The sequence below is a fragment of the Schistocerca piceifrons genome, chromosome 3 (assembly GCF_021461385.2).
Source record: "Schistocerca piceifrons isolate TAMUIC-IGC-003096 chromosome 3, iqSchPice1.1, whole genome shotgun sequence".
Lineage (NCBI taxonomy): Eukaryota > Metazoa > Arthropoda > Insecta > Orthoptera > Acrididae > Schistocerca > Schistocerca piceifrons.
Genome location: NC_060140.1, coordinates 190,086,732 through 190,111,654, shown reverse-complemented (window position 1 = coordinate 190,111,654; position 24,923 = coordinate 190,086,732). Strand labels below are relative to the sequence as shown.

General features: G+C 45.8%; 1 non-coding gene across 1 annotated transcript; it reads left to right on the top strand.

The window, feature by feature from the left end:
* The first annotated feature begins 23,338 nt into the window (after positions 1 to 23,338).
* Positions 23,339 to 23,413, top strand: Trnat-ugu. Its single transcript has one exon. It is a non-coding gene; the product is annotated as a tRNA-Thr (tRNA).
* Positions 23,414 to 24,923: the final 1,510 nt, after the last annotated feature.

Genomic DNA, 24,923 nt, shown 5'->3' with positions numbered 1-24,923 from the left:
CGAGGTTGCGTAACAGGCCTACGAGATGCTGAATGTTCATACTACGATATTGCAGAAAGTAGTGGCAGAAATACAGCCACTGTACATGAGCGCTGACACCAATGGTCACGAGAATTAACAGTCGCAAGAAGATCGGGCTCCGGATTGCTACGCGGCACTATCCAGAGGGAAGGCCGTCGTATACGGCATACGGCTTTCGCGAATCGTACTGCATCTACAGCAGCAATTTGAGGAGCAGTTGGTACCACAGCGACACAATCAACTGTTACAAATCGGATACTACCAGGAAAGCTTCGAGTCAGACACCCAGTAGCGTACATTCCACGGACCCCAAACCACCGCCATTTGCGATTTCCGTGGTGTCAAGCGAGAGCTCACTGGAAGACAGGGTGGAGGTTTGTTGTGTTTTCTGATAAAAGCCGGTTCTACCTCGGTGCCAGTGATGGCCATGTGATGGCAACTGTCTGCTTGCTAGAGACGCTGGACCTGAACCTAGCCGGCCGCGCTGACCGAGCGGTTCTAGGCGCTACAGTCTGGAACCGCTCGACCGCTACGGTCGCAGATTCGAGTCCTGACTCGGGCATGGATATGTGTGATGTCCTTAGGTTAGTTAGGTAAGTTCTAGGGGACTGATGATCACAGATGTTAAGTCCCATATTGCTCAGAGCCATTTGAACCATTCGACCTGTACCTAGAGTTATTGTCTGGGGTGCGATTTCGTACCACAGATGGTGCACTCTCGTGGTTATCTTTCGCACCCTGACTCTAAAAGTCTGGTGGTTCGACCTGTTCAGCTGCCATTCATTAACAGCATTCCAGGGGGTATTTTCCAACAGGATAACGCTCGTCCACATAACGCTGTTGTTAACCAACATCTTGCCTTGGCCTGATCGAACATTAGATCTGTCTCTAATCGAGCACATGTTGGAGATCACGGGACGACAGCTCCAGCGTCATCCACAAACAGCATTAACCGTCACTGCATTGACCGACCAAGTGCAACAGGAATGTAACTCCATCGCACAAACTGACATCTGGCAGCTGTGAAACACAATGCATAGAAGTTTACATGGTAACATTCAACCTTCTGGCAGTTACATCAATTGGTAATGTACCAGTATTTCACATTTGCAATGGATTATCTCGCGGTTACATTAGCCTATGATCTTGCAATGTTAATCACTTAAATGTGTTACCTAGACAAATGTATTCTTGAAATTTCGTTGCCCAAGGTTAATATCTTTTGCGTTTTAATTTTTTTCCGTCAGTGGACGAGGGTCACTCCAAAAGAAATGCACACTATTTTTCTAAAAATACAGTTTTCATTCTGCATGTGTGAAAGTTTTACAGTGTGTAGATATATTGTTCCCACATGTTTTCAAACTTAGTTCAACCTTTTCCCGTGAGTGGCGCCGTCACAGCATATCTTCAAGATGGCTGCTACACTTGACGTCCGTCAGAAGCAACGTGCTGTCATACAATTCCTGTGCTGTAAAAACGAGACATTGGTAAACATCCACAAGAAGTTGAAAAAGGTGTATGGAGATGCTGCTGTCGATCGAAGTACAGTTAGTCGGTGGGCAAGCAGATTACGTGATGAAAGCGGGCACGGCAATATTGACGATTGTCCTCGCAGCGGCAGGCCTCGTACTGAACACACTCCTGACAATGCGCACCGAGTTAACGAATTGGTGACTGCTGACAGTCGCATCACAGTGAACGAATTGTCACGCTACGTTGGGATAGGGGAAGGAATTGTTTGCAGAATACTGAAAGTGTGTCAGGTGGGTTTCCATGATGTTGACAGTGGCTCGCAAAGAAACAAGAAAAACGGTATGCAGCGAACTTTTGGATCAGTACGAGAATGGTGGAGATGAATTTCTTGGAGGAATTGTGACAGGTGATGAAACATGGCTCCATCATTTTCCACCAGAGACGAAGAGGCAATCGATGGAGTGGCATCATGCAAATTCACCCATGAAAAAAATTCAAAACCACACCTTCTGCTGGAAAAGTTATGGCTAAGGTGTTTTTCGATTCCGAAGGACTCTTGCTTGTGGACATCGTGCCAAGTGGAACAACCATAATTTCTGATGCATATGTGACGACACTCAAGAAACTTCAAGCTCGACTGAGTCGTGTTCGACCACATCGGCAAAAGCAGGGTGTTTTGTTGTTGCACGACAATGCACGGCCACATGTCAGTCAAAAAACCATGGAAGCGATCACAAAACTCACATGGACAACACTGAAACACCCGCCTTACAGTCCTGACGTGGCTCCATGTAACTATCATCTCGTTGGGAAACTGAAAGACTCTCTTCGTGGAACAAGTTTTGAAGATGATGACTCCCTTGTGCACGCTACCAAACAGTGGCTCACCAAGGTTGGCCCAGAATTTTACCGTGCGGGCTTACAAGCGCTGGTTCCAAGATGACGTAAGGCAGGTGAGAGGGATAAAAATTATGTGGAGAAATGAAAATATTGTTTCTAAAGGATGTATCTACACACTGTAAAACTTTCAAACATGTAGAATAAAAGATGGATTAAAAAAAAAAAAACTGTGCATTTCTTTTGGAGTGACCCTCGTATTTAGCAACCCTGAATCGTCAGCTGTCTCTGAACTCTCTCCAGAGGCCCTTCAGGACCGGCAGCCGTGTCATCCTCTGGCAATGACGTCATTGGATACAGTTTGGAGGGGCATGTGATAAGCATGCCGCTATACAACCGTTCTCAGCTTTTCGTGTCTTGGAGCCGCTATTTCTCAACCAAGTTGGCCTCACGAGTCTGAGTGCAAAATTCAAATGGCTCTGAGTGCTATGGGATTTAACTTGTGAGGTCATCAGTCCCCTAGAACTTAGAACTACTTAAATCTAACAATCCTAAGGACATCACCACATCCATGCCCGAGGCAGGATTCGAACCTGCGACCGTAGCAGTCGCGCGGTTCCAGACTGTAGCGCCTAGAACCGCTCGGCCAGTCTGAGTGCAGCCCGTACCACTCCTCCCACTCAGGAAAAATCCCCTGGCAGTACCGGGAATCGAGCTCGGCTCCTGCGCATGGGAGTCCGTCCCACTGACGACTCAGCTCCGGAGGCAGACTCACGCCGTCTTTTCCTATCGTTGGTGTCCGCCTGTTAAGCTGAGTGGTAACGTGCTTGCCTCCCATGCAGTGGGCCCGTGTTCGATTCCCGGCCGGGTCGGAGCTTTTCTCCGCTCAGGGAATGGGTGTTGTGTTGTCCTCGTCCTCATCGTCGGCCCCAAGTCGCCCAATGTGGCGCCGACTGACATAAGACTTGCACTTGGCCGCCGAACATCCCGGCCAAAAATGCCATACGATCATTTTATTTTGTCGTTGGCAACTGTAGTGGTTAATAAAAAAGAAAAAGAGAAGAAAAGAAAAGGTTGAAAATGTGGGAAGAAATGGTGAATAAAAAGGGGTTTTAAAATCGTTAATGACCGTGAAAAGGGAAAGAATGAAATGCAATTCGGACTTAGAATTACAGAAAAGCTATCGGACTTCGTGATTCGGAGAAGCTATTGTTGGGCTGGTCCTTGTGGCGTTTCTGAGCAAAAGTCAAACCGATTTCCACTACAAAAATTATTTGAAAGAGAACAGAGAATAACAAAATGTGATTAACAGGAGAAATGGCGTAGATAAGAGTACATTCATTACCATGTTAATATGTCTTCTCTCGTGCGACGTTTACGTCTTGTTCTTCAACTATCTCCTGCTTCATTTCTGCATGAAAAAGTCGTAGATGCTCCAAAATCTTGGAGTAAATTTCATCGTCCAGGAATTACTAATGTCTACAAATTAAAACCATCTTGATCTTGAATGCAATGTATTTTACGGCTGCTTCCATCCTCCAATTTTCATACAAGCTTCCACAATACTTTATGTCTGCACATTAATAAGTTTTTACGTCTTAATCAGACCAAGACTAACGAATAATTTTTACGTCTGAATCATACCAAGACTAGCGAATAAGTTAAATTAAGCTTTCGCTCTAAAGAGGCAATAGCGGGTAGAAAACAAAAAGGGTTACAATTTTTGTGCCTTCATTTTCATATAAATGTTTTCTCTGCCGTCGAGCGCTCATACAGCTGCGACGGTATAATTTATATCTGAGGGAACGAGTGTAGCGCGGCGAAATTCGAAGTCCCGCTACACAACCTTTTACCTGGTAAATAGTGCAATATTAAAATCTTGCGTGAATTCTGGGACACACTTTATCAACAAACGAAAGTGTGCCACCTGCTTTACCTACGACTTAGCCTCTCTGACCTTCGCCGGCCGGGGTGGCCGAGCGGTTCTAGGCGCTACAGTCTGGAACCGCGTGACCGCTACGGTAACAGGTTCGAATCCTGCCTCGGGCATGGATGTATGTGATGTCCTTAGGTTAGTTAGGTTTAAGTAGTTCTAAGTTCTAGGGTACTGATGACGTCAGAAGTAAGTCCCATAGTGCTCAGAGCCATTTGAACCATTTTTCTCTCTGACTTTCCCATTTCATATCTGTATGTAAGTTATTTGTGGCGTCCTCCGGGGATCGCCCACCTCCCCAACGAGAGACGCTGCTTGCATTTCAGTGTCCCGAAAGACTGTACCTGTTGCGGGAGCAGCCCGGGGGCTCGGGGACTCCCCGCCTGGGGCGTGGCCGGGCCTGCGTGACCGGGCAGCGCCACAGCCGCACAAGTTGAGCCTGCGTGTGGCCCCTGAGCTCCAATGGAGACCGCGATAGGCAAATTACGCGCGCCCGCACGCGACGGACACGTAAACCACACTCCGCGAGTATCGACCCGGCGCCAGAGCTGAGGACGCTCTTACCGCCGACAAAACGCCACCCTGTTGCGTCATTACGACCGAGACAAAGGGCGGAGCGTCGCGTGACTGCCTGCCACGGGGCGCAGCGGCTGCGGCGTGAAGAGGGGGCGGGCTGCGCGCCTAAGCGCCGCCGACGTTCGCGAAGAGATAGGCGCGGTATCTGGGAACGCGGGCTGGCGGAGCATTGCTTAATGAACTACAGCGCCATCAGTCTTCACGGTGACTCACGTAAAGACATCTACATCTACATCTACATCTACACCTCCATGACTTCTCTGCAATTCACTCTTAAGTGCCTGGCAGAGAGTTCGTCAAACAACTTTCGGAATTTATCTGTAACGCTCCACACTCTAACGGCGGAGGGAGGGGGGGGCGGGGTAGGTGGGAGGGGGGGGGGTCAAAAACGAACTCATTATTCCGCGCGAGCCCTGCCTTCTCTTATTTTATGACATAGGTCATTTCTTCCTAAGTAGGTGGACGTCAACAAAATTCGGAGGCGATAGCTGGTGAATGAAATTTCGTGAAAAGATCTCACCTCAACGAAAAAGGTATTTGTTTCAATGATCGACACTCCAAATCGCGCCTCATATCCTCGACACTCTCTCTCCTACTTATCGGTAACACAAAACAAGCTGCCCTTGTTTTAATTTATTGGATGTGTGACGTCGGTCCTATCTGATAAGGATACCGTACCACAAAGCAATAGTCCAGAAGAGGACAGACAAGCGTAGTGTACACAGTCTCTTTGGCAAACCTGCTGCATCTTCTAAGTATTCTTTGATCCACCATCTTCACAACATTTTCTGTGTGATCGTTCCAATTTAAGGTATTTACACTTTGGTATTTACACTACTGGCCATTAAAATTGCTACACCACGAAGATGAAGTGCTACAGACGCGAAGTTTAACCGACAGTATGAACATGCTGTGATACGCAAATTATTGGCTTTTCAGAGCATTCACACAAGGTTGGTGCCGATGGCGACACCTACAACGTGCTGACATGAGGAAAGTTTCCAATCGATTTCTCATACACAAACAGCAGTTGACCGGCGTTGCCTGGTTAAACGTTGTTGTTCAAAATGGCTCTGAGCACTATGGGACTTAACATCTATGGTCATCAGTCCCCTAGAACTTAGAACTACTTAAACCTAACTACCCTAAGGACATCACACAACACCCAGCCATCACGAGGGAGAGAAAATCCCTGACCCCGCCGGGAATCGAACCCGGGAACCCGGGCGTGGGAAGCGAGAACGCTACCGCACGACCACGAGATGCGGGCTAAACGTTGTTGTGATGCCTCGTGTAAGGAGGAGAAATGCGTTCCATCACGTTTCCGACTTTGATAAAGGTCGGATTGTAGCCTATCGCGATTGCGGTTTATCGTAACGCGACATTGCTGCTCGCGTTGGTCGAGATCCAATGACTGTTAGCAGAATATGGAATCGGTGGGCTCAGGAGGGTAATACGGAACGCCGTGCTGGATCCCAACGGCCTCGTATCACTATCAGTCGAGATGACAGGCATCTTATCCGCACGGCTGTAACGGATTGTGCAGCCACGTCTCGATCCCTGAGTCAACAGATGGGGACGTTTGCAAGACAACAACCATCCCCACGAACAGTTCGACGACGTTTGCAGCAGCATGGACTATCAGCTCGGAGACCATGGCTGCGGTTACCCTTGACGTTGCATCAGACAGATGGTGTACTCAACGACGAATCTGGGTGCACGAATGGCAAAAACATTTTTTCGAATGAACCCAGGTTCTGTTGACAGCATCATGATGGTCGCATCCGTGTTTGGCGACATCGCGGTGCACGCACATTGGAAGCGTGTATTTCTCATCGCCATACTGGCATATCACCCGGCGTGATGGTATAGGGTGGCATTGGTTACACGTCTCGGTCACCTCTTGTTCGCATTGACGGCACTCTGAACAGTGGATGTTATATTTCAGATGTGTTACGACCCGTTGCTCTACCCTTCATTCGATCTCTGCGAAACCCTAAATTTCAGCAGGATAACGCACGATCGCATGTTGCAGGTCCTGTACGGGCCTTTCTGGATATAGAAAATGTTCGACTGCTGCCCTGGCCAGCACTTTCTCCAGATCTCTCACCAACTGAAAACGTCTGGTCAATGGTGGCCGAGCAACTGGCTCATCCCTATACGCCAGTCACTACTCTTGATGATCTGTGGTATCGTGTTGAAGCTACATGGGTAGCTGTACACGCCATCCAAGCGCTGTTTGACTCAATGCCCAGGCGTATCAAGGCCGTTATTACGGCCAGAGTTGGTTTTTCTGGGTACTGATTTCTCAGGATCTATTCACCCGAATTGCGTGAAAATGTAATCACATGTCAGTTCTAGCATAATATATGTGTCCAATGAATACCCGTTCATCATCTGCATTTGTTCTTGGTGTCGCAATTTTAATGGCCAGTAGTGTACTTAAATTTACAGCCTTTATAACTCGGTACTTTATTGTGTAACCAACATTCAACGGATTCCTTTTAGTATTCTTCTGGATGACCTCACATGTTTTATTATTTATAGTCAATTGTAGCTTTATAGAGGGTGTATGTGAAAGTTTTTTACTTTTAACATCAATCTGCATAAATTATAATATATTTTTGTGTGAATCCTGGAAGAAAGGACACTATAAAACATAAAGATTTTGAGGCTTTTTGAATTACCACTGCTGGTACAGTAGCTTCTACAAGCATTTTTTTCTGTTCTAATTCCTACAACTATTGGTTGGTTGATGTGGGAGGAGATGACCAGACAGCAAGGTCTTCAGCCTTACCGGATTAGGGAAGGATCTGGAAGGAAGTCGGCCGTGCCATTTCAAAGGAACCATCCCGGTATATGCCTGCCGCATTAAGGGAAATCACGGGAAACCTGTCAGGATGGCCAAACGCGGATCTGAACCTTCGTCCTCCCTAAAACCATCGAATATGCTAAACACCCTTGCCACCTCACTCGGTCCGTCAACTGTAGTCATAATTTAACACTGTTTTGATAAATTCATTAGTGTGGGTCTTTTGGATAAGATTTCCTGTAGTTTTTCATCTACGGGTAACTACACAGAAGAGCCAAAGAAACTGGTACGCCTGCATAATATCGTGTAGGCCCCCGCGAACGCGCAGACGTGCCGGACCACGATTTGGCATGGACTCGACTAATGGCTGAAGTAGTGTTTGAGGGAATTGACACCATGAATGCTGAAGGGCTGTCCAAAAATCCGTAAGATTACGAGGTTCTGGAGATCTCTTCTGAACAGCACATCGCAAGGCATTCCAGATATGCTCAATAATGTTCACGTCTGGGGAATTTGGTAGTCAGCAGAAGTGTTTAAACTCAAAAGAGTATTGCCGGAACCACTCTGTAGCAATTCAGGACATGTGAGGTGTCGCATTGTCCTGCTGGAATTGCCCAAGTCTGTCGGAATGCACAATGGACACAAATGCAGGTGACCAGACAGTATGGTTACGTACGTGTCGCCTGTCAGAGTCGTATCTAGACATATCAGGGGTCCCATATCACTCCAACTGCACACGCACCACACCATTTCAAAGCCTCCATCAGCTTGAACAATCCCCTGCTGTCATGCCGTGTCCATGGATTCATGAAATTGTTTCCGTACCCGTGCACGTCCATCCGCTCGATACGATTTGAAACGAGACTTGTTCGACCAGGCAACATGCTTCCAGTAATCAACAGTCCAATGTTGGTGTTGACGGGCCCAGATGAGGCGTAAAGCTTTGTTTCGTGCAGTCATCAAGGGCACACAAGTGGGCCTCCGGCTCCGAAAGCCTTTATCGATATTGTTTCGTTGAATGGCTCGCACGCTGACACTTGTTGATGGCTCAGCGTTGAGATCTGCAGCAATTTGCGGAAGGGTTGTACTTTTGTCACGTTGAACAATTCTATTCAGTTGTCGTTGGTCCCGTTCTTGCTGGATCTTTTTTCGGCAGCAGCGATGTCGGAGATTTGATGTTTTACCGGATTCCTGCTATTCACGGCACACTCGTGAAACAGTCATACTGGGAAATCCCCACTTCATCGCTACCTCGGAGATGATGTGTCCCATCGCTCGCGCTCCGACCATAGCACCACATTTAAACACACTTAAATCTTCATAACCTGCCATTGTAGCAGCTGTAACCGATGTAACAACTGCGCTAGACTCTTTTTGTTTTATATAGGTGTTGCCGACCCCAGCGCTGTATTCTGCCTATTTACATATTTGAATACGCGTGCTTACACCAGTTTCTTTGGCGCATCAGTGTATAAACCGAGGCCACCGATTAGTTCACATAGTAAGTTGTCTAAATTATTTTTTGTTTCGTCCCCAGCTCCTGCCAGACGTCATCCCTCCTTATGTGACGGTGCTATCAACGGCCTACCTCACAAGAGCGCCCATTGAGCAAATCAGGCATCGACAGTTGCCTCGAGAGGACACCCCAGACGGGGGAAACTACTTTGCCACGCCCTCCTCAGACTCCAATCAAACGACACATGACATCACTTCGCCCGGCTAGATGACTAGTTAGCAGCTCGCCATCGCGACTGGCGAGAGTAAATCACTCAGGGTGGGTGTTTCCTTCTTCGTGGAACTACAACTAGCGCCGCCAGCCCTATGCGGCAGTCTTCAGCGAGCCTACAGCCTAAGCTAAAGTGAACGTCACAGCCGAGGGTATTCAGACGTTCATGATTCTCTGTTATTAATTAGAGGTAATGATGAAGATGTTAAACCAAGCGTGAACAAATTAAACGGCCTACGTAGTTACATCAAAATCACATGAAAGATGGAGTCAAATAACTTTTTACACTGAGAAACAAAATTAAAGGTTCACTTTTTTGATGCCCTGTAATTGTTTCCTGTTCCGACGCGTAACTTTGAATTTTCGCTCGAAGGTGCCTAAATCGTTCCTCTATACGGTGCGAAGGCGTGGCGCTCTGCGACTTCCCCCTCGGACTTGGCGACGATTCAGACGGCAAGGTGTCGACATGCGCAAAAAAAGGCCAAATCTCGAAAGTTCACTTGAGCTGTAGGGTTGGTTAATGATGTCACATTGGCACCAAATTTGACCATACTTCTGTATAACGCTACAGTGGACATGCCACACATGCCACATGATGGGAAGGTCGACACACTCCCTCTTACCCATTATTTCTTCCCTTCTTTTGTCGCCGCTGCGATACACTTGAAACCACGACACCCAGTGTTGAAATCACGAGGTTTCCTTATTGCTGTCGGAGAAAAACATTACAGACACGACACAAAAGAAGCCGTAGGGGGTGAGATAAAGGGCGTCAATGAAATCAACCATTCCTTTGGGGCGTTGATTCCCACACATTTCGCTGTCGAAAACATCAGTCTGCATTCTTGACAGGGTTCGATACTACTGCCACCGCCTGCGCCTGTCAACCCTACTTTAAGGACATCATGGAGGTCAAACCATATTAAATGTGATCCGACCCATTTTCACTCTGGTATGCGACATGGAACCACTACGTACAGTTCATAACCATTCGACGGGTAAACTTTCAACGTGCTCAACAAAGGTTCATAGGTGGCACCGAGGCTGTTGCCGAACTGGGGTTTCGCGGGAACCTTCCAGACACACCCAGACATCCACCCTCCCCCCCCTCCCCCACCCCACCTCCCCGTCATCAAACCATAGTAGGAGGGCGTGAAAAGCATAAAACCCCTTTGCAGTTTCGGTTCAAATGGTTCAAGTGGCTCTAAGCACTATGGGACTTAACATCTGAGGTGAGGTCATCAGTCCCCTAGAACTTAGAACTATTAAATCCTAACTAACCTAAGGACTTTACACACATACATGCCCAAGGCAGGATTCGAACCTGCGACCGCAGCAGCCACGTGGTTCTGGATTGGAGCGCCTAGAACCGCAATTTCGAATAACGTTCAAATTCTGTCGAATGGTTTTGAACGATCCATAGTTGTTCTGTCCTGATAACAGAGCAAAAATTGCGATCGCACTACACTCGAAAGGGGTCGGGCCACGTTCAGTGTGGTTTCAGCTCCATGATGGCTAAGAGTTGGGTTAAAACGGCAAGGGGTGGCAGCAGTACCGATCGTTGGCAAGAACGTCTTCCCACTGTTCATCGGAGTGCGAACCGACGTTTTCGACAGGGAAATGTGCGAGAATCAGCGCCTCAAGGGAAGAGGTGGTTTCTTTGATGCCGTGTATGGCACACCAGGAGGCCTTTTCATGTCAATTATCAGCGACAGTGTATCTGTTTCCTTCGGCCACCCATAAGAAAACCGCGTGACTTTAACACTTTGTGTCACGGTTCTGACCCTATCGCGGAGGCGGCGGAAGAAGGAGTGAAAGGTGGTGAAACTGTGCCGAAATTTGGTGTCAATGTGACACCATTATCCGAACTTACAGCTCACGTGAAACTATGAGCTATGGCCTTTTTCTCGCATTCGTCGACCGCTTTGCCGTTTGAAGCGTCACTGAGCCCGAGGGTGACGTCACAGGGCGTCATGTTTTTCCACCGTTACAGAGTAAGGTTGTAGGTACCTTTGAACCTAATTTCGAACTTACCATGGGAGTGGAAGACAATTACGGGGTTTCGGAAAAGCAATATTTTAGTTTTGTTACGCTGTCTATATCTGAACATTATTATTGTAAACAAAAAACATGCACTCGGAACTTACAGAAAAAGCACGTGCATTAAAAGTATCATCAATTACCCCTCCAATCACTCCAGTCATCAGAAGATAGCATAGTTTAATATCGCCATCAACGGTTATAAAAAAAATCCACTTTCAAATGCGAGGTAGGAATCCGATTTGAATTCAATAAAATGTACTACTACTGTTAATAAGTACCCACAGGATGACATCAACAACATTTATAACAATATACTGAGAAAAAAGTGCAAGGAAAATAGTTTCAGTGTAGTGAGCGAACATGTATCTTTAGATCGATAAAGAAACCGCCAGAAAAATCTATCTTTGCTGGCCATCTACATTGGGCTACTTAGGGCCAATTGTAACAGGCGCACCGATTTATTTATGATTACACTCCTTCTAGGTCGCACAAGAGTATATAGCTTCTGGAGGAAAATATATTTCCCACATTTATATACAATGTATCTGAAAGTTTATTACTTTTAATATCAAAATGTGCAAAACGTAAAGTATTTTTATGTGGAACCTATAAGAAAGGACGTTACCAAACAGGGAGGTTGCGGATCCTATTGACATACCGCTGCTTGTACGACAGCTTGTAACACAATTTTCGTCTGTTCTAATTCCTTCAATTGTACTTAGAATTTAAAACTGTTTTTCAAACTATATCAAATGTGCAGGAATAACTGGTGCCAGTGGTTAGTTCACACAATAACAACTATGTATGTATAATTGTAGTAAAGGAGCTTTGTTATTTGGGGAGCAAAATAACTGATGATGGTCGAAGTACAGAGGATGTAAAAGGTATACTGGCAATGGCAAGGAAAGCGTTTCTGAAGAAGAGAAATTTGTTAACATCGACTACAGATTTAAGTGTCAGGAAGTCGTTTCTGAAAGTATTTGTATGGAGTGGCCATGTATGGAAGTGAAACATGGACGATAAATGGTTTCGACAAGAAGAGAATAGAATCTTTCGAAACGTGGTGCTACAGCAGGATGCTGAAGATTAGATGGATAGATCACATAACTAATGAAGAGGTATTGAATAGAATTGGGGAGAAGAGGAGTTTGTGGCACAACTTGACAAGAAGAAGGGACCGGTTGGTAGGACACGTTCTGAGGCATCAAGGGATCACAAATTTAGCATTGGAGGGCAGCGTGGAGGATAAAAATCGTAGAGGGAGACCAAGAGATGAATACACTAAGCAGATTCAGAAGGATGTGGGTTGCAGTAAGTACTGGAAGATGAAAAAGCTTCCACAGGATAGGGTAGCATGGAGAGCTGCATCAAACCAGTCTCAGCACTGAAGACAACAACTCGCTTCCCACGCCCGGGTTCCCGGGTTCGATTCCCGGCGGGGTCAGGGATTTTCTCTGCCTCGTGATGGCTGGGTGTTGTGTGCTATCCTTAGGTTAGTTAGGTTTAAGTAGTTCTAAGTTCTAGGGGACTGATGACCATAGATGTTAAGTCCCATAGTGCTCAGAGCCATTTGAACCATTTTTGAAGACAACAACAAGAACAACAACAACATATATATTGTGTTACATGTTTGTGGCTGTTTGTAGCCTTTTGCTGTCTCTTATTCTACAGCATTTTCTGGGTGAAACACCAGGTAAGTTATCATTTATCTTTGGCTAAACACAATAGTCGAGATCGCAATAACATTTGTTATGACCGGCTTTGGCTTACGCTAAAGCCATCCTCATATTTTTAGGGCCCCCCGATGGCTGGTTTTGGCGGCTCCTCGGTTTTTCACGTGATAACACTATCGCAATCTGAGGATGGCTTTAACCAATGCTGAAGCCGGTCATAACAAACAGATGTTATTGCGACCCTCACTGTTGTTTTTTACCAAAGTATAGCACCAGGTCGCTGCGTTCCACGGACAGTGTTGTCTAAATTTATCTGGAGAAAGGGGAAGAAATTGTAGTTAGGTCGGCAGGTGCAATATTCACGTGACATAATATTCCATCATTTAATCGAATTATCTCGTTGGCTTTATTCTATTATGACCAAACTCATCGATCTTTTTTACTGGTGACAAGACTCGATCCTGAAACATAGCCTTTCGCCCACAATCGGTGACCTTACCGCAAGATCACTGTCTATACGAGTAGAACTTAGGGTTCTGTGTTAAAGCCACGGTGCGGCGCACAGTTTTAATCCATTCACTGTGTTTTCAGAAAGCATATCTTTCTTCCACCTTAGTACAAAGAGATTTAATTTTGATAGTTGTACATATTCTTCTTACTTGTTGCAAAATACATCATATCATTAGATGGTCCTGAGAAAATGTTGGGGCACTTCCATTCCTTCCGGAAGAGTTCTTTCCCTTGCTTCCTGTGTGACAACATACTTGCGGAAGGAAGAGAAGTCTACAGGTATCAGACATAGACGTTACTTTGAGGAAGACATTTCTGAGAATGTACGTTTGCAAATGGTTCAAATGGCTCTGAGCACTACGGGACTCAACTGCTGAGGTCATTAGTCCCCTAGAACTTAGAACTAGTTAAACCTATCTAACCTAAGGACATCACAAACATCCATGCCCGAGGCAGGATTCGAACCTGCGACCGTAGCGGTCTTGCGGTTCCAGATTGCAGCGCCTTTAACCGCACGGCCACTTCGGCCGGCGTACGTTTGCAGCACAGCATTGTACGGTAGTCAAACATGGACAGTGGGAAAACCGGAAAAGAAGAGACTCGAAGCACTTGACATGTGGTGCTACAAAAGAATGTTGAAAATTAGGTGGACTGATAAGGTAAGGAATGAGGAGGTTCTGCGCAGAATCGTTGAGTGGGAAAGGCTGACAAGAAGAATGGACAGGTCGGTAGGTCATCAGTAAAGACATCGGGGAGTTATTTCCATAGTTCTAGCGTGAGCCGTAGAAGGTAAAAATTGTAAAAGAAGACGGAGATTGGAATACATCCGGCATGTAATTGAGGACGTAGGTTGCAGGTGCTACTCCGAGATGGAGAGGTTGACACAGGAGAAGAAATCGTGGCGCGCCGCATTAAACCAGTAACAAGAGTGATTACTCAAAAGAGGGGTCAGCCAAGAGAAGGTGAATGCTCTATAGGCTTTATGTGAAGACAGTAACTGTTCTCGAATGAACAGATATCGTTGATGACCCTGCAGCTTCTCTAGAATAAATGATAATTAACTGAAACCCTCAGCTGCCGGCAGGTGTTGTTGACGTACCGCGATGTGGACAGCTGAAAATGTGTGTCCAAACTGGGACTCGAACCCGGGATCTCCTGCTTACGTGGCAGACGCTCTATCCATCTGAGCCACCGAGGAAACAGATGAATAGTGCGACTGCACGGACTTATGCCTTGCACGCCTCCCGTGAGACTCACATTCCCAACTGTCCACAATCTACTTACGTTATGGTTCAAATGGCTCTGAGCACTATGGGACTTAAATGCTGAGGTCATCAGTCCCCTAGAACTTAGAACTACTTAAACCTAACTAACCTAAGGACATCACACACATGCATGCCCGACGCAGGATTTGAAGCTGCGACCGTAGCAGCAGCGCGGTTCCGGACTGTAGCGCCTAGAACCGCTCGGCTACTCCGGCCGGCCCATACATTATGTTCCTAATAGATTACGTATCTAGCTTATGGACAGTTGTGAATGTGGGTCTCGCGGGATGCGTGCAAGTGATAAGTCCCTGCAGTAGCGCTATTCTATTGTGTTCTCCAGATTCCGGGTCGGGGCACATATATTCAGCTGTCCACATCGAGGTACGTGATCAACACCTGTCTCCAGCTGAGGGTGTCAATTAATTATCATTTATTCTATTCCCTTCTTCAGCTGAGTGTGCTGCTTCCCATAATTCCCTAAGAGGTCTTCTTTCGTCCCTGGATATACTGAGCTTCATTGGTCTCGGCCTGATTAGAGCACAACGCGTCTCCCACCGGAGCCGTCAGTGCTGAAAGAAGGTGAGAAGTTATATTGCTTGAAGACTGGTAAAACGAAATGATCACAGGGGCAACTGTAGGTATGTGGTACGAGTACGTAAGACAGGGCGTAGATGTATCATTGACTGCTGTAGTTATCTTAAGTGAAGAGAGCAGCTAGTGACAGGAATGAAGAACTGCTAGAAACCAACCTAGCAATTGGTGAGCAAAACAGTAACATTAGTCACGCTGGAAAAACTTCACATATATCAAGTTACTGTTTGTGTCGATACTTGCAAGATTTGTTGTAAAGAGACTACCACCTATCTGTCATCACACAGTCAACTTCACAAATTATTCCCGGAAGAAGACCATGCGCAACGGCACTGAACCACGCAAGTAACGGTGCCATCTAGCAGTTCTACACATTCGCCGTCTGTCATAACGATATTTTATTTCTGAAGGGGGCGCAGCACGCCATGCTATATAGAGAGCTACATCATGTATAAATCACGTATAGACTTTTATTTCACCATTAGAACGGTTCGCACAATAATGTGTATACAAATGACATTATTCAATAGTCGTTTGCAAATATTTGACAGATTTATAAGAGCTTTTGCGTTCATCCAGCACTTTATATAGGATTGTAATATTTCTTCTCAGACACGTATACAGTACAAAGAACAGTAGAGCTATGTCCGGTATCGTGTGCTCTGAGTGATTTCGAGGTCTGAAATCCCAGTATCCACGAAGTTCAGAGTCTGCAATTTAATACTGACAGTTGCAGGTTGTATTAGTGAATGTTTATGCAAGCTTGCACCATAACCATTGAGAGGCTGTTTGGCAACACCAAAAAAGATTTGCTATCTTAAGGAACCAAAAATCAGAACTACATAAAAAGTTAGCAGGAACATGCGAAAAGGTCATTCACGGTGTTTCAGCGCCCCGCCGACGAACTTTGAGGGTGTAAAGTTCAAAGCTGCAGTTTTCATTTATTTATTTTTGGTGGCGGTGGTGGTGGAGGATTAGAAGATCCCTATATTTGTATCGTGTTCCTGGCAGTACGTATCCCACAGTTCATGAACGTTTTAGAAAAGGAGGGAGTTTTCCTCCTGAGTATATTGGAAGTGTAAACGTATTCTGAGAACACTAAATTATGAGGATGGGGAGCAAGGTCACGTAACCGTGTTGAAGATATTTCAGATGTACAGTCTACTTGTTTACGGATTCCAGAAGCGCATCCACTGGGGCCTACCAATTTTGCACCTTGTATTGAATTTGTGAGGTGATTTATTAATGAGAAAGCTTATTATGTCTTCCTCGTCATAAGTGGCCGGCCGGGGTGGCCGAGTGTTTCTAGGCTCTTCAGTCTGGAACAGCGTGACCGCTACGCTCGCTGGTTCGAATCTTGCCTCGGTCATGGATGTGTGTACTGTCCTTATGTTAGTTAGGTTTAAGTAGTTCTAAGTTCTAGGAGACTGATGACCTCAGATGTTAAGTCCCATAGTGCTCAGAGCCATTTGAATCTCGTCATAAGTGATTCTGTTGTCAGATATCACAAGAACGTTCTTCTGTGAACATTTTCACAGGGATGGTTGGCAATCATCTTCTAGGGCCCATACATCCTGTTTGTATGCTTAAATGGAGCAACTTACTGCCATTTTATTATGGAACTGTTGTACACACTACTGTTTGGCGCCTGAAGCAAACCTGGTTCTAGCATAAGGGAGTCTCATTATACTCACAGGCAAACTCAGCGAAATGTTGACACCTTGAGAAATTGGGTAAGTGAAGAAATTTGCAAGGACAGGGCATTCAAAAAATGGTTCAAATGGCTCTGAGCACTATGGGACTCAACTGCTGAGGTCATTAGTCCCCTAGAACTTAGAACTAGTTAAACCTAACTAACCTAAGGACATCACAAACATCCATGCCCGAGGCAGGATTCGAACCTGCGACCGTAGCGGTCTTGCGGTTCCAGACTGCAGCGCCTTTAACCGCACGGCCACTTCGGCCGGCGACAGGGCATTCGCCAGATTTAACTTTCCTGTGGCTACATGTCAAACGGAAGGAATACATTAGTTCAGCTTCCACCTTGGATGAGCTACTTGCCCGAATTAATAATAATTAATAATGAGTTTCACAATATGTAACTAAATGGTGTCACGCTCATCAACGCTTGACATTACTTGCATGAAATTATCGAGTGTCTAATGAGACCATGGGTAGACTATTTCAAAAAATGCAGTAAATTTTAATCGAACATGCCTTTAATAAATCGTAACTTGTGCTTGATTTTTACTATAAATTCTCAGAGCATTAAGAATGTAGGTTTTATCTAACAATTGAATGAAGTGTTAAAAAGCATGCATTTATTAACAAAAAAATGACCTTCCTCAAAGTTTTTCGGTAAAGACGTGTCTGTATATTGCCAATTACACAGAAATAGCACCAAATATTGAAATAGATCGTAAATCTGCAAAGTAGTGATTTTGATGCGATATTCGTTAACAGATACACTAATTCACGAGGAATTACAATTTATTACCGCTAAGCAACGATGAATATGTAATATACAGTCGGTGAGCTCAGTACTAAACAGTGTGCGTGTCTTCCATATTTCATTACCGTTTGCATGGAATCTCGTGGCAATGATAGGAACTACGAGCTAATCAGCTACAGAGTTGGCGGTATCTGGCGGGAAAAGCAGTAAAATAACAGCCACCATAAATCAAAAGAGTAACGAATCTTGGCTAATATCTATACGTATTTATGTACACATCGTACTTGTACCTCCACGTGTATACGTTGTATTATAAACCAAAGAGACGTACTCTATCTCTTTATATCTCGCCGCGTTTTTCTGTCTGTACGTAATCTAGAGAAGTACTGTAGGGATTTTGCTACGGTTTTCACTAATAGACATACGAGGAAGGCCAATATGTATCACTACACAATGTAAATAAATCGTAAGTCTGTTACCCGTGCAAAGCTGTGGCAGATTGGCAGTTACACATAAAACTGAGCCGGCTGCGGTGGTCTCGCGGTTCTAGGCGCGCAGTCCGGAACCGCGCGACTGCTACGGTCGCAGGTTCGAATCCTGCCTCGGGCATGGATGTGTGTGATGTCCTTAGGTTAGTTAGGTTTAAGTGGTTCTAAGTTCTAGGGGACTGATGACCACAGCTGTTAAGTCCCATAGTGCTCAGAGCCAGCCAACATAAAACTGAAATCATAGACATCATCAGTTTGGGGCTTTATCCTTTGTTGTGCAAGCCTCCTTCGCTGTTTTGCATCCCTCTCTTCACATTTTACTTACTCGTATATTTCATAACTTCTACTGTTTTTATTGTTATTTCCTCGGTTGGCCTGCGTCTACGTTACTTTCTCCAGTTTTTCTTTGATATTTACCTATTAAGATACTATTTTGTCTAAATAAATTTTCTTTTTTAAGCTTCTAAACATTACTTACGAGGCGTTTTCCTCTTCTGTATTTTTAACGTTTCTTTCTTTCATTTCTCGTCTGTCACGTTGCCTTCAACCATTTTCTCCACAATTACGCATCTCTCGCTATTACGACATTGTCGTCTGCTGTCAGAAGTGTGGAAAATAGAAGTCCATTTCAACAACACTAACAAAAAAAACGATTTATAAATGCTTATGTAGCCTTGGTCTATAATCGAATACTGGGGAGAAAATGTGGACGATCTATGTCCAAAAATGAGAATTACACTACTAGCCACTAAAATTGCTACACCAAGAAGAAATGCAGATGATAAACGGGTATTAATTGGACAAATATATTATACTACAACTGACATGTGATTACATTTTCACGCAATTTTGGTGCATATATCCTGAGAAATCAGTACCCAGAACAACTACCTCTGGCCGTAATAACGGTCTTGATTCGCCTAGACATTGAGTCAAACAGAGCTTGGATGGCGTGTACAGGTACAGCTGCCCATGTAGCTTCAACACGATACCACAGTTCATCAAGAATAGTGACTGGCGTATTGTGACGAGCCAGTTGCTCAGCACCATTCACCAGACGTTTTCAATTGGTGAGAGATCTGGAGAATGTGCTGGCCAGGGCAGCAGTCGAACATTTTTTGTATCCAAAAAGGCCCTTACAGGACCTGCAACATGCGGTCGTGCATTATCCTGCCGAAATGTAGGATTTCGCAGGGATCGAATGAAGCGTAGAGCCACGTGTCGTAACGCATCTGAAATGTAACGTCCACTGTTCAAAGCGTCGTCAATGCGAACAAGAGGTATCCCAGACGTGTAACCAAAGGCACCCCATACCATCACGCCGGGTGATACGCCAGTATGGCGATGACGAATACACGCTTCCAATGTGCGTTCATCGCGATGTCGCCAAACACTGATGTGACCATCATGATGTTGTAAACAGAACCTGGATACATCCGAAAAAATGACGTTTTGCATTCGTGCACCCACGTTTGTCGTTGAGTACACCATCGCAGGCGCTCCTGTCTGTGATGCAGCGACAAGGGTAACAGCAGCCATGGTCTCCGAGCTTATAGTCCATGCTGCTGCAAACGCCGTCCAACTGTTCGTGCTGACGGCTGTTGTCTTGCTAACGTCTCCATCTGTTGACTCAGGGATCGGGACGTGGCTGCACGATCCGTTACAGACATGCGTATAAGTTGCCTGTCACCTCGACTCCTAATGATACGAGAGCGCTGGGATCCAGCACGGCGTTCCGTATTACCCTCCTGAACCCACAGATTCCATATTCTGCTTACAGTCATTGGATCTTGACCAACGCGAGCAGCAATGTCACGATACGATAAACCGCATTCGAGATAGGCTACAAACCGCCCTTTGTGTGATGGTACGCATTTCTCCTCCTTAAACGAAGCATCACAACAACGTTTCACCAGGCAACGCCGGTCAACTGCTGTTTGTTTTCCTCATGTCAGCACGTTGTAGGTGACGCCACCGGCGGCAACCTTTTGTGAATGCTCTGAAAAGCTAATCATTTGCATATCACAGCATCTTCTGCGTGTCGGTTAAATTTCGCGTCTGTAGTACGTCATCTTGGTGGTGTAGCAATTGTAATGGCCAGTAGTGTATGTTAGACACTTTTTTGTCGTGGAAGGCAGTGAGGGATGGGGAAGAGGCAACTTGATTCAGTCACAATATTAGCCGTTTCCTACGCGAGCAGAGAGCGCTGGATAGCAGGCTGAAGCGAAACCGGATCTCTCCTGATAAACAGAAATTGAACATAGTCGAATCAAACAGAGAGACAGTTATGCTAGAAGCGTTCACTGAATTCTGGGGCAATTGCTGAGTTATTAAAAAAGGTCCTGAAAAATTTTGGCTCAATATAGAACGAGCCAATGGATCTGAAACATTTGTCCGCGTTCTCGTTGTCCATTATGGCCTCGAAATGGACGATGACAAAGTGAATGCCGAGATACTAAATTTCTGTATCCAAAATTGCTTCGTCTTGTTTAGGCCTGTCTCACATGTGCGAAATTGATAGATGTAGGAGGAAGTGAGCGCGTGAAAAAATAAAAACACAGTGAGAACAATAAGAAAGGAAACCTCCAAAAGCTAATGGAATAACCGTTAAATCTATATCGAATATTCAGGCGGACTAGATCCTGACGAAATATCAGTTTACCGAAAGTTTCTGCAACAAAGAAGCCTAGAACTTCAATGGAAAATGCCGCGCGGATCCTCTCAGCTTGCACGGTCAAGGCCGATCCCAAAAAAAGAAAAAAAAATTAAATTTTAACTACCGCTTTCACCAGATGATGGTATATTGGACGTGAATGGTGGGTAGTGGTTACAGGATATACACTCCTGGAAATTGAAATAAGAACACCGTGAATTCATTGTCCCAGGAAGGGGAAACTTTATTGACACATTCCTGGGGTCAGATACATCACATGATCACACTGACAGAACCACAGGCACATAGACACAGGCAACAGAGCATGCACAATGTCGGCACTAGTACAGTGTATATCCACCTTTCGCAGCAATGCAGGCTGCTATTCTCCCATGGAGACGATCGTAGAGATGCTGGATGTAGTCCTGTGGAACGGCTTGCCATGCCATTTCCACCTGGCGCCTCAGTTGGACCAGCGTTCGTGCTGGACGTGCAGACCGCGTGAGACGACGCTTCATCCAGTCCCAAACATGCTCAATGGGGGACAGATCCGGAGATCTTGCTGGCCAGGGTAGTTGACTTACACCTTCTAGAGCATGTTGGGTGGCACGGGATAAATGCGGACGTGCATTGTCCTGTTGGAACAGCAAGTTCCCTTGCCGGTCTAGGAATGGTAGAACGATGGGTTCGATGACGGTTCTGATGTACCGTGCACTATTCAGTGTCCCCTCGACGATCACCAGTGGTGTACGGCCAGTGTAGGAGATCGCTCCCCACACTATGATGCCGGGTGTTGGCCCTGTGTGCCTCGGTCGTATGCAGTCCTGATTGTGGCGCTCACCTGCACGGGGCCAAACACGCATACGACCATCATTGGCACCAAGGCAGAAGCGACTCTCATCGCTGAAGACGACACGTCTCCATTCGTCCCTCCATTCACGCCTGTCGCGACACCACTGGAGGCGGGCTGCACGATGTTGGGGCGTGAGCGGAAGACGGCCTAACGGTGTGCGGGACCGTAGCCCAGCTTCATGGAGACGGTTGCGAATGGTCCTCGCCGATACCCCAGGAGCAACAGTGTCCCTAATTTGCTGGGAAGTGGCGGTGTGGTCCCCTACGGCACTGCGTAGGATCCTACGGTCTTGGCGTGCATCCGTGCGTCGCTGCGGTCCGGTCCCAGGTCAACGGGCAAGTGTACCTTCCGCCGACCACTGGCGACAACATCGATGTACTGTGGAGACCTTACGCCCCACGTGTTGAGCAATTCGGCGGTACGTCCACCCGGCCTCCCATATGCCCACTATACGCCCTCGCTCAAAGTCCGTCAACTGCACATACGGTTCACGTCCACGCTGTCGCGGCATGCTACCAGTGTTAAAGACTGCGATGGAGCTCCGTATGCCACGGCAAACTGGCTGACACTGACGGCGGCGGTGCACAAATGCTGCGCAGCTAGCGCCATTCGACGGCCAACACCGCGGTTCCTGGTGTGTCCGCTGTGCCGTGCGTGTGATCATTGCTTGTACAGCCCTCTCGCAGCGTCCGGAGCAAGTATGGTGGGTCTGACACACCGATGTCAATGTGTTCTTTTTTCCATTTCCAGGAGTGTAGTTCAACATTAATATGTTATAAATAGCGTATATTGCCTGAGGATGCTACGATAAGTGGTGCGAAACCGGTCGCAGATATAATAAAAATCATTCATACAGCCAGTGCGGAATTTTCGATGGAAAAATGTTGAAGTTTGTCTGTGGTTGGCCGCCTTACAAAACAAAAGCGCTTATATCAGGGGATTTCTGCATTTGCGGCCCGTATCTTCGCTATATTAACTGCCCATTCGTCTCTCTTCCACTTACATTCTTTTCCTACTGCGTCACGTTCCCGCAGTACAACCAGGAGACATTAAACCTCGCTATGGGTAGTGCTCATAATGTTTTGCCATATCAACGTACATAAAATACACTACATTTTATATTGATGTTTCTTTGCTCAGCTTGATAGGAATATATATACTAAGATGGTATCTGTTCTTTCGGACATGTCAGAAAGAACAAATACCATCTTAGTATATATATAGTTAAGGCTCGCCGGCCACTTGACCATCTTCTTCTTCTGTACGAATGCACAAACAGTGCCCGAACTCTTACGGGAATCGGCAACGCGCCGCGAGTAATAAGTATAATGGACGGGGGCACTACGAATGTAGTGCGGGACAATACGTTGAGAATGTGGGTTTCGCGGGAGGCGTGCCAGAGATAAATCCCTGCAGTCGCACTATCCACTGTGCCCTCGGTGGCTCAGATGGATAGAGCGTCTGCCATGTAAGCAAGAGATCCCGGGTTCGAGTCCCGGTCGGGGCACACATTTTCAACTGTCCCCGTTGACGTATGTCAACGCCTGTAAGCAGCTAAGGGTGTTCATTTCATTGTAATTTGATAGAAATACCTGTGTCATCTGCAAAAAGAGTTCTGTCTCTTAGTAAGGATAAAATTGTAGATGTCGAACATCTAAAAGGAAAGTAATAGTAACGCTGTGAAGTAATTGCTACTGTGTGATATAAACGAAGCACGGTGTGTACGTTGTCACAACCAGTATCAGCGGAGGCCGTTCGTCAATCCCCAGGTGTTTGAATGCAATGAGAATGAAGAGCAGATCGTAGCGCGGGGAGTTGTGTGTGTATGCCACTAACCCATGCGTCTGTCGGCGTATCAGATGGCTGGGCAGCAACCGCTGCACTTGATATTCATGAACTGAGGAAGCCTGTGGCCGTCCCCTGCGACCGTCGGTGCGGCTATTTGCGCAGCGTAGCGGTAATGCTGGTTGCGGTGGAGTGGATTTAGGCGTACACTAATGGCCGACCAGGGGATTGGGCGGAGGTCAGCGCTCGGACGGAAGCTGTGCTCTGCCAGTATCTCTCCCGCATCTAAATGAATTCTCCAGTCTGTATCTACGCTCTCAGCGTAACTGACACACACGTCATTCTGTTGATAGGTCTGTCGTATTTCGTTATCCGTAACAATCTTAGCGAAATCGATAGTTAGCCTCTGACGAGCTGGAACAGACGGAAACTGTTTGCGTCCGTGAGTCATAATCTGATCTCTCTATCACTTCATACTCATACGCAGATAAAAATATATCACAATCTCAAACTATTACAAGGGAGGAATTTGAATAATACAGTTCTGAAAGAACTCATCTCAAGGTATGCAGTTGTAATTTTTGTAAGATGTATCTCTCCACTATAGTCTTATTATTTGTAAACACCCTCACCTCTGCTGAACTATTGCAGCCTACATCCATTTGAACTTTCGTATCATTATCAAGCCCTGCTCTCCCTCCACAATTTGTAATCCCCCCATTCCCCTCCATTACGATGTTGAAGGTCCCTTGATGACTACAAATGTAACCTATTAACTGATCCCTACTTTAGTCAAATAGAGCCATAAATTTATTAGCTCTTCAATTCGACTCAGTATCTGTTCGTTAGTTATTCAATCTAGCCATCTAGTCTTCAATAGTTTTTTGTAGAACGACAATTCAAAAGGTAGTACCTTCTTATCTGAACTGTTTATCATCCATGTTTCGGTTCCGTACAAGGCTTTGCTCCTTACATACTCCTTCAGAACATCTGATAGGCCTGTTAGACGTTAGTAAATTTTTACTTTCCAGAAATAATTTCTTCTTATTGCATCTACGTTTTGCGTTCTCTCTACTTCTGCCATCATTTATTATGCTGTCCAAGCAGCAAAGTCGTCAACTTCTTGAGGTGTTTTATTTTCTATTCTAATTACCTTTGCGACTCCTAATTTAATCCGGCTACATTCCATTACCCTTATTTTACTTTTGTTGATGTTTAACCTATAATCTCTT